Source organism: Echiichthys vipera (genome assembly GCF_963691815.1).
Source record: "Echiichthys vipera genome assembly, chromosome: X".
In the NCBI taxonomy this organism is placed as follows: domain Eukaryota; kingdom Metazoa; phylum Chordata; class Actinopteri; order Perciformes; family Trachinidae; genus Echiichthys; species Echiichthys vipera.
The window spans coordinates 2,641,599-2,658,139 of record NC_139825.1 but is presented as its reverse complement, the minus strand read 5'-3'; the positions used below and the strand labels follow the sequence as shown (position 1 = coordinate 2,658,139).

Sequence of the window (16,541 nt, the reverse complement as noted above, 5' to 3'; positions counted from 1 at the left end):
TCAAATCATGTGTTTACTAAATACTGTTTGCATACAGGAGAGAGTCTACCCAACCAGGTCTCAAATGATCTCTGCCTGTCTCCAAATCTCTTCAGCAGATATACACTCACATCAAAGCATCTTACAACATCAAAGTAACAAAAACACACTACCCAATGTTTATGACCCCAGTGGATGTTATCAGTGTTTTACGACCACCGAATGTAACCATTTGCAAACCCCCTGTGACTCCTTCTCCACAATCCGCAGCACTCATTCACAGCTTGAATGTTTATGTTAATCAACATACCGGGATTTACATCATAGATAAATAAAGAGTTACAGAAAAAGTTAGGTCAATCTTTGGTTATTTCTCACAAGCGTCAGTTTGCCGAGCAAACTGCCCGCTTGTTTTGTGGAAAACGATGGACTTTGATGTGTTTTGACAGGTGGTCACTGCGAGCAAACCTCTTCTCACAATCTGGACACTGGTATGGCTTGACCCCTGAGTGGGAACGTCTATGTCGAGACAACTCGTCTGATTGGGAAAACCTGAAAGTAGAAGAAGCAACATTTTATATTTTCAAAGACTGATGAAGACATTAAAGACATTAAAGTAAACAGACTAATTTTTTATTTGTGGCGGATGTTCTTCATCCCAGTCAACCACATCATCATCGGTAAGGACTACAATGGGACATTCCATCTCTCCGCTCTGGGCACTGGCCACCATCAAAGGGAGAACCATTACCTCCACGTAAAACTCAAACTGCCGCCGAGCTCCATCATTGGACAGCTCATGCATGAGGGCACCAGATAACAAAAGACATTGTATCAGTTAGAAGACGTGAACCAATTCATACTGGGGTTTTTTCTAGTTCTACTCAAGCACTCACAGCTCTCCTTCTTTCAGCCAATTTCTCGCTAATTCCATAGTGTTAAACATCACACGCTGTTAGCCACTTTAGTTTAGCAGTTAGCTTCACGGCTGGTGATGGCTTCCCCCGCTCTCACTCCTGCTCTCTCTTGCTCGGAGTGTTGTATGTTTAGCCTCTGCCTCCTTTAGTGATAATGGTAAATGTAATTAGTGTAGTTTATTTGTAGCACTGGAGTTAGAGGCACAGCTCCTCACCATGGAAGCTCAGTCTAGTGCTACGGTAGCTAGCCAGCCACCTATAACATTAGCCGGTGCAAAGCCACATTGTGTAACGTTAGCTTCTGCCAGGCCTCTCCCGGCAATCCCTGAGTAGCCCGTATCCTCCTGGGTGACTGTGAAAGGATAGCATAGTTCTAAATCAAAGCCAATGGTTAACCAGCCGCCTGTTCACGTTTCAAACAAGTTTTCTCCACTCAGTGACACACCTGCTGAGGAAACAACACTGGTTATTGGCAGCTCAATTCTGAGAAACGTGAACTTAGCGACACCAGGGACCATAGAAAAATGCCTCCCAGGGGCCAGAGCGGGCGGCATTGAGTCCTATTTGAAACTGCTGGCTAAGGATAAACGTAAATATGGTAAGATTGTTTTTCACGTCAGCGGTAATGACACCTGATTACGTCAATCGGAGGTCACTAAAATGAATCTGGAGTTGGTGTGTGCATATGCAAAAACTATGTCGGACTCCGCATTTTTCTCTGGTCCCCTGACCAACTTGACTTGCGATGACATGTATAGCCGCATGTCACTATTCTGTCGCTGGCTCTCTGGATGGTGCCCGGTAAATAATGTGGGCTTTGTAGATAATTGGCAGTCTTTCTGGGGAAGACCTGGTCTTATTAGGAGAGATGGTATTCATCCTACTTTGGAGGGTGCCGCTCTCATATCTAAGAACCTGGACGCAGTTGTTAGCGGTCTAAAACCATGCCAACCCAGTGTTGGGATCAGGAAGCAGAGTCGCAGTTTAATACACCTCTCTGCATTTTCCGGCTCAGTATAGTATACAAATGCTGTGTGCCCGACAATCATCTAAATAAACCATATCAAAAATGAAAAGAAGAGGAGCTACACAGAAAAACTTGATACAAATCAACAGAAAATCTGCGATAATGCAACAAAATCAGAAAATAAAATGTGGACTTTTAAACATCAGATCTCTGGCATCTAAAGCTGTATTAGTAAATGATCTGATATCAGATAACCATATTGATGTCCTCTTTCTGACTGAAACCTGGCTGTGTCATGAAGAATATGATAGCCTAAATGAATCCACTCCTCCCTGTCATATTAATACTTCCTAGAGGCAGTGGTCAAGGAGGAGGCGTTGCAACTATTTATGACTCAGGCCTAATAATCAACCCTAAACCTAAACTAAATCATAATTCATTTGAAAGTCTTGTTCTTTGTCTTTCACATTCAACCTGGAAAACTGTGCCGCCTATTATACTTGTTATAGTGTACCGTGCTCCTGGTCCGTACTCTGAATTTCTATCTGAACGCTCAGAGTTTCTGTCAAAGTAATCATTGTAGGAGATTTTAATGTTCACGTGGACATTGAATAATAGCCTTAGTATTGGGCAGAAGTTTCTACACTAGATGTTTATCTGATAGTGCTGTAACTAAATTTAAGGAAGCGATTCCATCTGCATTTAATTTAATGCCTTATCCTAATATTCAAGATTCCTGCACTAACGTTAGTTTCTCTGAAACTGATTACCTTGTTGACAGTGTTGCAGGCTCAGTACGAAAAAATTTGACTTTGTTGCTCCTTTAAAAGAGAAGATAATGAAACAGAGGAAGTTAGCTCTGTGGTATAACTCACAAACCCGTGAATTAAAACAAGTATCGCGAAAATTAGAAAGTAAATGGCGTTCCACTAAATTGGAGGAATCTTGCTTAGTTTGGCAAGAAAATCTAAAGACATATAGGAAGGCCTTCCGTAATGCCAGAGCAGCCTATTACTCATCTTTAAGAAAGGAGAATAAGATCAATCCTAGATTTCTTTTCAGCACTGTAGCCAGGCTGACAGAGAGCAACAGCTCTATTGAGCCATGTATTCCTATAACCCTCAGTAGTAACAACTTCATGACCTTATTTACTGACAAAATTATAACTATTACCTCTACTTGTCTCCTAGACTCTATTCCAACTAGGTTACTTAAGGAAGTGTTACCTTTAGTTAGCACTCCTGTATTAAATATGGTTAACATGTCTTTATCAGCAGGTTATGTACCACAGTCTTTGAACGTAGCTGTAATTAAACCTCTTGAAAAGCCCAGTCTTGATCCTGAGGTACTAGCCAACTATAGACCAATATCTAACCTTCCTTTTCTCTCTAAGATCCTCTAGAAATTAGTCGCCAATCAGCTGTGTGACTTTTTACACAATAATGAGATATTTGAGGACTTCCAGTTAGGATTTAGAATGAATCATAGCACTGAGACAGCACTGGCAAAAATGACTAACGACCTTCTAATAGCTTCAGACAAAGGACTTGTCTCTGTACTTGTTTTACTAGATCTTAGTGTTGCCTTCGACACTATTGACCATAGCATCCTGCTACAGAGACTGGAGCATCTAATTGGCATTAAGGGAACCCTGCAGCTCGTGTATTAACTAAAATAAATCGGAGAGAACATATTTCTCCTGTATTAGCCTCTTTGCACCTGCTACCTGTAAAATCTAGAATAGAATTTAAAATTATTCTCCTTACCTACAAAGCTCTTATTGGTCAAGCTCTGTCGTATCTTAAAGAGCTCATAGTACCGTATTACCCGACTAGATCGCTGCGCTCTGAGAATGCAGGGCTACTTGTCGTTCCTAGAGTCTCCAAAAGTAGAATGGGAGGCAAAGCCTTCAGCTACCAAGCTCTTCTCCTGTGGAACCAACTTCCAAGTGTTATTCGGAAGACATACACTGTCCCCATATTTAAGAGTAAACTTAAAACTTTCCTTTTTGATAAAGCTTACAGCTAGGGCTTACGAGCCCTTAGCAATGTTGTTATTTTTACGCTGATTTTGTTCTGCTTAATTATGCTGCTATAGGCCTAGTCTGCCTGAGGATAATACTTATCCAGATACTCTGAGCTTCTCTCCTCTCTGTCTGTATCATTCATGTCTCATCAATGAATGTTACTAATTCACTTCTACCCTGGAGTTGTTTGTGCTTGGTCGTCTCTCAGTTCTCTGCTGATCGTGATGTTGCCTGCTGCTGTGGTCCTGCATGACGCTTCTTGCTGCTATTGTAATTTATCACCTTAGCTGTGCTTGTTTCTACGATTCTGCTGTATTAACTGCCATAACATATGAGTCATATTCACATTACTATAGATATTATTATAGTTACTGGAAGTGTGTCTGTCTCTGTCTTTGTGTCTGTCTTTGTCTCTCTCTGTCCATCTGTCCGTCTTTTCTCTCTCCTTTTTCTTCATTCGCAACCGGTCAAGATAGATGGCCGTCCTCCACAGAGCTGGGTCTGTCTGACGTTTCTGCCTGTAATAGGGAAGGTTTTCGTTGCCACCATACTGTACGGGGAATTGTTGGGTCTATGTAAATCATAAATAAGTCATAGAGTGTGGTCTATACCTAGTCTGTAAAGTAACCTGAGATAACTTTTGTTACGATTAAGCACTATAAACAAAATTGAATTAAATTGAATTTAATCTTTTACTGGAGGGGCTGGGTGCCGAACTTTGATACTTTTAGGCACCGACCGAATTGCCACCAAAGTATCGTGTGTCAAAAAATGTAAAATCAAACTTGTCTGGTGGACATGCTTTCAGCACGCTGGTGTCTGTCCTCAGCCAAAGATCATTGGTGAGGTGAAAAAATCCTCACCCCTAACTGGATTGTGGAGAATCTTCACTGGGGAAGCTGCTACACTGCTACTAAAAACTGCAGTGTCTCTGCCTTCTCAGCCAACATATGCAGATCTACATTAATATTTGAGTTGTTTTAATTTATGTGAAAGCAGAACAGATGGATTAAAAGAGGGATTTAAAACTACATTCAGATTTGAACAAATGCTATCGATCAAGGCACACACATTTTGCATTTAAAAAGGATTTCTGTAAATTACTAACTTTAAGTGTGAAGCATTTCTAATGCCATTACATCTGCATGATGACTTGTTAAACTGTAGGAATTTTACACACAAAACTTTAGTCAAATCAGAAGGACCTCACAGAGTATATATTGCGTAATTCAAATTCTACAGGAGGCTTTCTGGAGTCAGCAGAGTCGTTGGTAGTTTAGTGCGCCAGCAGGCATTTATTAGCAGGATGGACATCGGATGATACAGACGTCTGGAGAAATGTTCTATTCTCTATCTAGAGCATCTGTGAGCACACAGTACCCGTGATCAGAGTCAAGAAGTTCTAAACTCTATTCTATCTGCTCCAGCATATAAACTTGTTACAAAGGCGTGGTTATGTGTCCGCTTGTGCGTGCATATGTTTATTTCAGAAGTAGCAGTCCTCCAGCCTCCATCTTCCTCCCTGCGTAGGGGTACCCTCTGTGTCCACAGGAATCTTCTTCTTTATCTGTGAAAAAGCACAGCACTCATCCTCCCTTGGTCTAATCTCAACTATTTGCCAGGTGCATATTTGCAACATGGCTAGTTCATTGTCTTTGTGACCTTGACTTGTTCCTGTGCTTTTGGAGAAAGCAGAAAAGCTTGAGCCTGGTCAAATAAAAGCAGAGGCACAGACTATCACATTCTTAAATGGTTATACTTATTGCGTCTTATTATCACACTCTCATTAATCATTACTAATACAAACGCTAACACATGATTATGATACTTCACACATTTATTTTTAAGCTTATTTTTTGGCTGTTTTCAAGCTTTTGTTAGATAGGACAGACAGGAAATGGGGTGAGTGAGAGAGGGGGAGACATGCAGCAAAGGGCGGCTGGTCGGAGTCAAACCCACGGCTGTTGCCTCAAGGACCTTCAGCCTCTTTACATGGGCCAACTGGGCCAACTGCGCTAACCACACGACAACTGGCACACAATCAAACAATTTTATGTTAAAATACTCAACAGATGTTTACTTCATCCCAATTACAAGCAATATAAACAAAATATATGGTCAATATTTGCCCTTTAAAATGTAATAAAAAAACAAACTCAATTATAATCAAGACATGAGTGGAAAAAAATCAACATATTTCCAAATGAAGCTTGAATGAAGGTATTTCATAAATATTGATTTTGAATTGAAATTTAACCCTTTCAGCTCAGTTTACACATCACAAGCTGAACATACACATTACCCATGTCAGTCTTGAAAACCCCTCAGCCCCAATGAACACATTGCCTGTTCATACCAGCCTATACAAAAAATGAGGGGCAGAGTTTTACTGTGTGTTGCAAAGCTATATTCATTGTGTCCCGCACCCAATTTGCAGCTTGAATAGAGTATGGGAAAATAAAGAGTGGTTCCCGCAAGTCAGGGTAAAATGTGCTGGAATGTGAGTGCAAACGGTGTTGGTGCTTGAATTTTGGGACAATTAGCTCTTTTTGGCCGACAGGTAACAGGTTCAGTTTGGGTTCGAGCACCACATTTTAAACCGTTTGGAGCGTTTCGCCCAAAAATAACTTGATACTGGAAAGTTGGTACCCAACTGCACCAGAAAATAGCAGTTTTATCAGTGCGACTGGTTCAATGTTGCAACCAGTGGAACGGGACATATGTAGGGGGTGTACAATGTGTGGTTATTAAAAATGTGTTCTGATATATGTTCTTCACAGAAAATGAGAAAAAATTGAATCATCTTCTTTTGATAAAAGAGTTAAAACTTTAAACACAAAGTTTAGTATAAGCCCTTCAAAGCCAAGGTTATACTCACTTGTGACTTTAATCAGATAAGTCATACTATGGCAGTTTGTCTCAGGTGCATGTGCTTTGGGAAAGATGACCATACGAACACCAGCTACGTAACACATTCAGAAACTGTAATGTTCATGAGATAACATTTCTTCTTGGCTCCTCTGAACAAACAATGGCAATGGATTTGACAAAAACACTTACCTTTTGAGAAAACATCACTTTGTGTCCTCACTAAGTTCTAAGTATTCAACTGTAACAAAGTGGCAAGTGCCTATAGTGTATGATGCAGTCAGAGACCAAAACCTTGATCCTTACACCACCATCATGCTGTTTTCTATGTAGATCAAGCAGCTGCCTGTTTTTCCCAACATGTACACCATGCCAGAAATCTGTTTAGAATGCTCCAACTCTATTCAACTCTTTGACTGTAAGAAAAAAAAGAATGCAGTTGGGGATTAGCACGTGAAGCATATGCTTCTTGGCTGGAGCCACAGCAATGACAGATACGAGGCTTCTTTCCAGCAACCTAGTTCTCTTGAACTGACTGTCCCTTGCCAGGCTCTGCATCACAGATGTTGCTCTGCTGACCTGACAAAATGATGAATTGAAACTAGGGCTGAAACAATTACTCAAGTAACTCGAGTTAGTCAATTACAAAAATTCATCGAGGCAAAATCTCTGCCTTGATGATTCGTTTAATTCCCATTTCCCGCGTTATGTGGCCTGCTCAGCGCAGGGATCATTGTTCAACACGGACCATTTTTGCAGATGCACACCACTACTGGAAAAAAAAAAGGCAGAGAATAGGTTTGGGATCATTTCACTCTTAAAAAAGAAGCAAAAAAGGTGAATGTCTCCACTGTTAACTAGAACTGTAATACCACAACAGCACAACATCAATGATTCAGCGTCTAAGCCAAAAGCAGCCCGTTGTTAACACCATTTCACTTCACCGCTGTTCCGCTTTAAGGAGCTGTAGTCACTGCAGATGTTTAAAACAGGAAGATAATGTGTAGCTGTATTTGCGAATGACTCTAGACTCTGACTTTAGTTTTTCATTACAATGTTAAACATAATGTTACCTACCTGATCAGTTTTTATAGTTTGTAAATGTGTCAGTGGAGTTTTGGTCGTTGCTGTTCCCCAGAGATGGATAGAGAAAAAGAGTGCAGGAGTGGAAGAAATGTAAGACAGATTGATGAAAATTATGTTAAAATGTACAGTTTTTGTTTTTTAAACTGTCTCTTTTAGCTGCAAACTTAATGTTTTTTTGCTAAAAATCTCTCTATCACAATGGGCCCAACCCATCAAAGCCCACTGATCTGTACTAACTGAGACTGTTGTTAATCTGACACGAGTTAAATGACAGCTGTATGTGTGCGTGTGTGTGTGTGTGTGTGTGTGTGTGTGTGTGTGTGTGTGAGTAAAACTTGCGGTACAGACCGTGATATGACGACACTGCCCACACTGAGGAGGAACTATAAAGAACTCAGCTCAAATGTTTTGCTAATTCTCAACAATGTCCAAGCTTTAGCTAACCGTTTTCCTGTCAACTCTTCTGCATCACTAGTTTACGTCTGGTTGTTTTGGAATAAATCCGTAATTTTTGACCATTTTGATGCACTCTCCTCCAGCATGTGCTTCTTCTTCATTGTGGCCTTTTCAGCCCCTCCTTTCTCCTTTCTCTTCTTGCCCTCCATCAGGTGTAACTGAGCAAATCAAACACACAAATCCGATTCCTTTTAAACTGTAAGAAAATCCACTACTTCAACCTTCCCCTCTTTCTCTCTTTGTCTGACAGTCGCTCATTCATCCCCATTCGTTCATTGGATAAAAGCAGAACAATTATTGGAGCAATACGCAGTTCCCATTTCCCATGAGGCTTTGCTACGACCATTCTACATTCATTTATGAACAAAAAAAACAAATTAAATCGTTAGCCATTTTATATTTGTGCTCATGAAATTTATGTAACGTGTGAATAAAAATAATTAGATCAACATAGGAATCTAAACAAAAATCAGCTGAATTAATGAGTGTGAGTCTGACACTCTAGCAACCTTGAGTGAGATGTAGAGACACAAGTGTTATATATAGTGGTTGGACTCTCTGTCTGTTTGGTTTGTAAAGATCTTATATATTTTCACAGGAACATTCTTGAGTCTAATTAGTTTTAACTCAATGGACCTGTCATGAACATCACACGACTGTGCAGGGCAGTCTGCCTGCCGGTTCACTTGAGCTTATTGGCTGCTGGCCGACCGGGAAATCTCCAGATCCTCCAAAATATAAGAAAGGAAGGAAGGAACTTTGACTGATTACTCTCTTCCCTTTCATGCAGCGGGGCAGCCTGGACGTTCCTAGTCCACAGTCATGGTAACTATTCAACACTTAGTCTTTGTTCGCTTCACTTCCTCACTGCCGCTCCCTTCAAGTGATTGTGTGCAAAAGAGAAACAGGCCTTTCTCTTCCCCTACATCAGCCTCTCTACACCTCATTATATGCCACCACCACCAGCAAATCTCTGTTACTCTCTAGTCCTCTTCTCTCTGCTTGCTTCTTTCCCATTTTTCCAACTTTTTCTCTTTTAGTTGGCCCCCTCATTTACCCCACACATCACATGCAGTGGGTTACACACACACACTAGTTCTTACACACACTTCCATCCAAACTACATCTTGCCTTTTGTGTAAGGACAAGAGCCCTTTGTTACTTGTAACGCAGAGGCTGGATTACTACTGCTCAAAGTTTCTGCAGCCGCCATCATGTATAAGGACGCACACAGCATTGCAAGTATGGAACATGAGTGTTTGCAGGTTGACAGGTTGGTACTATAGTCAAATGGCCCAGATATTGATAGCAATATTATTGATCACTCAGTACCTACATGCAAAATTTAATGTTTAAGGCTCGCCTGAGACTGATCTGTGCAAGCTGCCGCAGGGAAAAGACAAATTACATAATGGATCGCCGCCTGGAATTGTTTTAAGCGTGTTCCTGCAAGTAGATGCAAGCACACCATGTGCAAAGATCATATGCATAGATCAATGCACACGTGCAGGCACATGAAAAGCACACACACACACACACACACACCAGTATTTGCCACTGAGTAACAGTCTTAGTACTGAGTGTGTATGGAGCATTGGCCCTCAATGGTCTGGTGCCAGGGTTTATATTTCTCTTTATCCATTAAATAATGGTTTACATACAAGCCAACTTAACACCCATTCAATTCAACTTGGAAATAAAGTGCAATGAATAATAAGCGGAGGTGTCCAAAGCATAAAAAGCTGTATAGTATTTATAGTATTTTCCCTGCAGTCAATTCTCATTTTTAAGTTCTGTGCGTTACTTTGGTTAAGCAAATGGCTAATTTTATCCAGCAAAAAACTGTAAAATCATGTTTAATATACATGTAGTTTGTGAAATGAAATCATCTACTTGTTACAGGGCTCCAGACTGCGACCAAATGGTTGCATTTTGCAACCACAATTTGAGAGTGTGCGACTGAATTTAACATCTGGTCGACCATGTGCAACCAGCAGGAGTGGGCATTTAAAAAAAGGATTAATTCATTCATTCAAATAGCGATTCCTTTTGTCTAAGATTCATTATCGATTCATAACTTCCAAAAATCAATTCAAAACATTTTTTTAACGTCTCACGTGCACAATTCGCGGCTTCAGTAGAACACTGTTGCAAAAAGAAACCGGCTAGTCAATCATTGCCAGCCAGCCCGTCACTGAAGGCAAGTGTTTGGGCACACTTTGGATTTGACAACCTCCAGGGAAGGAGAAGCTGGACATGACTCATTCAGAATGAAGGTTTGCAAAATGAAAGTCAAGTACTTCTGCAACACTCAGAATGCCCACAGAACCGTCATTTGCTTCTCTGTAGTCAAACCAGCCGGTGCTATATTTGTAGTGTGCCCGTATTCTGACATTTATGGTATATGCATTGAAACTGCTCAGAGGAGCTGAATCGAAGGTAAACACTTTACCGTCATTCCGTCTCACTCTGCAGTATAAAAGTCTTACCTGCAGAGAGGAGATGAAGTATTAACTTTACATGAACACACCAAGTGATATACAACTCCATAAATTGCTTCAAAAGTATTTTTCTTGTGTCCACGTACGGTTTTCAGTTTTCAGAATAAAGGGTTACACAACCAGGCCCAAATACCAAATAAATATGGAAATAAGATTAAATGCAAAATATTAACAGAACTTTTCACTATGGAATGTCAGGATCTTCAAAATATACTTCACACTAAAATATTTTATCTAACTATAAACAGGCAAAAATCCAAGATTTTGCAGTATTACTTTTGTACAATTTTATTCTGGAAATGGCCAGGATTCTGAGAAATAAGGCAGCTATTAGCCTACATGTATAATTTCATGTATGTTAATAGAACTTTTGTTTTTGAAGTCAATGAGAATTGAGATTTACTAAAAAATTGTGGAAGTTTAGCATGACTAAATTACATTTGGACATAGATTTGCCTTTGTGTGTTTAAATCATAGCAATTAGATGATACCTTTGTCAAAAAATAAAATATCATCTAATGTTTTCATGCCATAATTAGGACTGGAGTAGATCCTGAAGCATGTGCTAATTCAAAAAATGATTTTGAATCAAGAATAATTTTGAAACGAAAATCGATTCTGAATCGAATCGTGGCACCAAGAATTGCAAATGAATCAAATCGTGAGACACCCAAAGATTCCCACCCCTAGCGACCAGATGTAAATGTTATGTAAATGTACTAAACCAAAACAATTTTCATGTCGGCTCTAAGGGAAGAAATCAACAGTGCTTAACTTATTCATTGACGTTATTTCCCTGCCCAGCCTAGTGAGTGAGGCAGCAAGTGACACACAGACTCATCTGATCAGTCAATATAGATACGATTCATATGTTTAAAACACACATACAGTGGGAGAAAACTTGGGTGTGAGTGAGAGAAAATGTAAACGTATCTGTTTTGTGAGATGAGCGAGTGACAGTTGTCACACCGGGGTTGTTATACTTTACCTCCTAACACAAGTACAATGCAAAGACACCTGCTGCACCACCACAGCTCTCTGCTAAAATACCCCCTGTAAAGAAAATACTGTTAAATAGTGTTAAAATATCGTTGCGTCTCGTTCTCTTGGACTTTTTTTAATATTGTACTGTCATGACAGTGATGGTGATGTCAGTTTACCTTCTATCTTGCTTCTTCAAAAGAGCACAATAAAAATGTGACACTGAATTTGAAACCGCACATTGTAATTACTGCATCTATTATTGATTTACCGTGTGTGCCCCTAAAATTTCTGGTTACGCCCCTAAAATTTTCGTATGGGGCGACAGTGCTCCTGGTGAAAAAAGTTAGTCTGGAACCCTGTGTTATGATGTGTTTGAATTACATAATCACTATAGGAGTGCAGGTTCTCGTAAAGTCATGCATAAGTACCACAATAGTGACCTGTACTACAGTGCAGGACTGCAATACAATGCTCTGGCACTCTGATTACATGCCCTGTTGTCCTATAAGTAAACAGTACTGATAATCTGTCAGCCGATCAATTAGGCCAATTAATGCTTTTTTGAGCCAATCGCATCGGCCAGTTCTTGCATTCAAGGCCAATTAACAGCTGCGAACCGATCCAGTATAGCTTTTAATGAAGATTCTACACATTCAACCTTAAGTTTTAAATTATTGTTTTTAATCTGAGGCAACAATACAATGTCTCACTGGTTGACCTGACCCAAATCTGGGCTCAAGTCACACTCCATCGCGCGTGCGCAAACCATATTACTTACTTACATATTTTTTATATATATATATATATATACACACACACACACACACTTTCAGACGGATAAGTGTATCTTAATGAGCAACTTAATTTGCTCACTAATGAAGACAAGTTTTCTCTTTACCTTTCTCCATTACACACAGCAGGTTCCAAATTAGATCTTACTGCTCACACACACACACACACACACACACACACACACACACACACACACACACACACACACACACACACACACACACACACACACACACACACACACACACACACACACACACACACATATCCTTCAATAACTGAGCCTCCTATTGTGTTGCTGCAGCATATTGCTGGCATTCAGCAAACAAAACCTAGTAAAGCCTCACTTCCATGGTAACGGACCCTGTTAGGAATAATGTCATTCATGTTGTAGCTGGAGCTTTGGGAGGGTGAGAGGGCTCTGGCTTTCAAGACCCTCTAAGGGCGCACTCACACTGTCCATTTGTATCGCGCCCCGTGCTTTAGGGTGATTGTCCCCCCTTCCTCTTCCCCGGATTGCTTCCTGCTTATAGGTCAACACCCCTCAGAGATTTAGTTATGTCTGACTGTTTTTGAATATTTTCATCTGACCAAATCTGCAGTAAACACTCCACCTCCGCATCAGACCACCGCAAACCTTTCAACGACAACTTTTTTAGGTGCTACTGTGGGCTCCTGCTTGATCTAAAGGGGCTTAATCTGTAGGATGACCGGCATCTCACTACCATTTGTGCCACTGTTTGCTGATGATGGTTTGTTGGCTGATGCCGTCTTGGCCCCTGTGCCAGATTCATGTGAGGGGTTAACTGATGCAGTTTTGGTCTTACTGGAGGCAGCAATGGCCAGGCCAGCAGTGCTAACAGTGGGGACAGTTTGGTCTAAATACTTGGACTCTGACTCAGGCTTAGGCTCAGGGGAGCCAACTTCTAAACCAAGCGCTTCCTCCAGTTCCACTACCAATACCGGGCAATCCTCTCGGATTTCCTGCTTCATTGTTACCACCTCCATATTCTCCTCCAAGAATTCTTCGATCTCGTCTAGTGTAGGCTGGAAGGAACCTCCAAGTTGCTCCTCTGTCTCTGCATTGAACCAGGTGAGGAAGTCAAAATGTTCTTTCTTTACATGTTTGCTTTTGGAGGGCTCATCTCTCTGTGATTCCCAGAAGAAAGTGGATAATGGTATAGGGTCAAGAACATTGTTTGCACGTCCTAAAGAGGCCTGGGACAGCAGGTGATCCAGGATGCTGTCCTGGCTCTCAGCACTAGGGTTGCTGCCGTAGCTGGAGCTGAGCACCTGGGAGTCCGGGCTGGAACAGGAATGAGGGCTGGACGACTCGCTCAGGTCATCCTCTGAAAATGGTGACGGCATCGCCTGGTAGGAGCCCTCGTCTGTCACCGTTAGGTAGAAGAGTCCCCTTACTAACTCTGAGTTATCTACCATCCCTGGCTAGTGCCAAACGTCTGTCTCTTGGACACAGTCTGTGTTAAGGATGATTTGTAAGATAATTATTCCTTGTGCTGCTGGGAGAGTTAGGCCAAACAAACCCACGTCACCAAGGCCGCACTTCCCACTCAGGTGAGACAGTCAAACACCTGGTGTTGTCTCGGGATGGAAACAGATGAAACACTCTTACAATCCAAGGTCTCCTGCCAGGATACAGTGTGTCTAAATAGAAATAAACAAACAGTGAAAAGTCTGTTCCTCTTAATTCCACATGTGCATTCTGCTTACATTCAAAAGGACAGAGCCTGACAAGCAAAAGCAAGTATTAGGTGATTATATATTCACTGAAAAATGTATAAGGTAGCACATCCCCTAACCCATCTGTCAGCCTACCTGAGATGCTAGTTGCAGTCTCTGTACTAGGGATGTCCGATAATATCGGCCCACCGATATTATCGGCCGATATTGAGTTAAAAATGTAATATCGGGAATTATCGGTATCGGGTTTTTACAACCGATGTTAGTTCTGTAGGCTTCAGCATTTCCGAGTGTACCTGAATGCAACACGTGCCGTTTACAGGCGCGTGCTTGATGACGTATAACAACAACAACACGCTTCACTCGTAGGTTGCTAACCGTGGCTAACAAGCTTCAGCTCTCCCGGTGCATGAGATGTCCGTGGTTTGGAAGTATTTCCAAGTGTCATCTACTAACAGTAAATGTGCGCTTTGCAATGACTGCAAGGCGTCGGTTATGAGAGGAGGAAACAAGGCGTCTTCCTTTAAAACATCACATTTGATCACCCACCTCAAGAAGAAGCATGCGGAGTTATACGCTACATCTGTGCAGCACAGTGATGAGAAGAAGCAACAGCCGACACCGAGAAAAAAACTTTTTCTATCGTTCAAGATGCCGGATTCACCAAACGCGTGGAGTTTCTCGAGCCCCGTTATGCCATGCCCAGTCGCAAGTATTTCTCAGACCAGTGTTTACCTGAATTGCACAGCATTGTTTACAGTCACGTCGAGAAGGTAATTTCTGGTGCTGTATCCGTTAGATCCAATACAGGTTAGCATGTTGAGCTTAACTGCTAATTTATTGATTGTATTATTTGCCAAGTTACGGCTCAGGCGTTACTCAGTCTGGAAAAAGAGGACTATGTTTGTTTACTACTCTGGACTGAAGAGATGCATCTTCCTTGTTTTGATGTTGTCTGTAGTGTTGTTTGAGGCAAAATATTCTCTCTAAAAACACAATCAAATAAATGAATGGCACTTTTTTAAATAACTTATTTTGTACAGACTGTGTTTACATTTGAAAAGCCATGTTGCATTTATGGATGCATCCAGTGGGGCATCACAATAAAATTAGGCATAATGTGTTAATTCCATAATAGGTGATATGTGATGAATTTTGGTGTAAAAAGGCTGCATATATCTGTATCAGGTGATATCGGTATCAGAAATTAAGGGTTGGACAATATCGGAATATCGGATATCGGCAGAAAAGCCAATATCGAGCATCCCTACTCTGTACGCTAATCCTAAAAGGCTGCAAGAGTATTTCAAAGTTGGTAGTTTAACTATTGACTGTTAAGAGCAGCCATGTGACACTATCAGTGACACAGCAGTCACTTTTTCATCTGTTTTGTTTCTTGTTTTTATTAAAGGTTGAATATATAGAATCTTTATTTAAAGCTTTTTTTTTTTTAAATAATACACCCACGGGGAGTTTTGAGGGGTACACAATGAAAGTATTAACCTGACGCCAGATGGATTGATAATTCGCTCAGCATATCCATCTGGGAACTCTCTGGTTGCTGATTGGATAAATCATCTCTCTATCACAACCTATGTTGGTGGTACTAACAGAGTGTCGAGGCAAAGTTAACTTGTCAGTAAAGGAAATTTCCGCTTGTGTAATGAGAATTTACGGATAAGAGGCACAATTTAAGGTGCCCGGTCCATATTTAAACAGAAGGATCCAAGAGAAAAAAAACAGGCTTGCATGATAGCTGCGCTCATCTCATCTGTGGAAGCCACCGTTGTTTACACTGAACAGGTGCTTCTTGTTGCGTCACACTTCGAGCTGCCTCAAAACCAACGCCGATTGGTTCAATTGGGTCTGTATTTGTTTTGACCATGTGTTTTTCGTTTAAACCAATGAAGGAGAAAGCAGAAATACCATGGTTTTTCGTTATTTCGTTTTGAACTATAAACGAAAAAAGCGGCAGTTTTTTCGTTTTTGTTGTCAAAATCAAAAAAACGAGAAATGAGAAAAACAAATTCAAATAAACGGCCTAATATTGGTTTTTTTGATAATTTATTTACCTTTTTTTTGTTTGAGGAACGGAATGAAGGAAAGGAAGTCAGGTGACCCAAAACTAAAAGCAAATACTTCAAAAATAAAAGCCATGAGGATAGTAGAGAAAAATAATAATAGCCGATTAGATGATGTGTGGCCGTGGTTTTTTAAGGTTTGAGTCAATAAAATATGTTAAACACCCCATGACAACCTGAAAT

The 16,541-nt window shown here is 40.7% G+C and overlaps 1 pseudogene across 1 annotated transcript; it reads right to left on the bottom strand.

Moving 5' to 3' along the window:
• Window positions 1–362: 362 nt before the first annotated feature.
• Window positions 363–14,016, bottom strand: LOC310965479 (Krueppel-like factor 15; annotated as a pseudogene). The gene is made up of 2 exons: window positions 13,214–14,016; window positions 363–531 (listed from the first exon to the last, which is right to left on the bottom strand). The product of its transcript is annotated as a Krueppel-like factor 15 (transcript).
• Between the last annotated feature and the right edge of the window lie 2,525 nt (window positions 14,017–16,541).